The 245-nt window shown below is 55.1% G+C and overlaps 1 long non-coding RNA gene across 1 annotated transcript in view; it reads left to right on the top strand.

Annotated features, from left to right (window-relative positions):
• LOC127749706 (uncharacterized) overlaps nt 1–245 on the top strand; it is a 1,387-nt gene continuing 1,142 nt past the window's right edge. Inside the window, exon 1 of the long non-coding RNA XR_008011308.1 lies at nt 1–64. This is a non-coding gene — a long non-coding RNA (uncharacterized LOC127749706). The remainder of the gene's footprint in view (nt 65–245) is intronic.

The following is a 245-nucleotide window of genomic DNA, read 5'->3' as shown; positions in this document are numbered from 1 at the left end:
GACAAGCGAGGCGGGATTGCCTACCCCAGGAAAAAATCACATCCCGCGACCACGATATGTGTCGGTGAGTGTGCCGTAATTATTGCTCTCCCCCTCTGGCCTTTGCCGTGCCGCGTCCCCTACCCCTCTCCTCCTCCCCACCCCCACCACGCATTTCCCGCGCCTTTATGGAAACGTAAACAAACAGTGGAAAATCGGTGTCACCTTGGTGTCACATCGGCGTTTCTGTCAAATACCGATAATAC

This window comes from Frankliniella occidentalis, unplaced genomic scaffold, assembly GCF_000697945.3.
Source record: "Frankliniella occidentalis isolate FOCC.00 unplaced genomic scaffold, Focc_3.1 Scaffold80, whole genome shotgun sequence".
Taxonomy (NCBI): Eukaryota; Metazoa; Arthropoda; class Insecta; order Thysanoptera; family Thripidae; genus Frankliniella; species Frankliniella occidentalis.
Note: the sequence above shows the minus strand (reverse complement) of the source record. Positions and strands in the feature narration are given on the sequence as shown.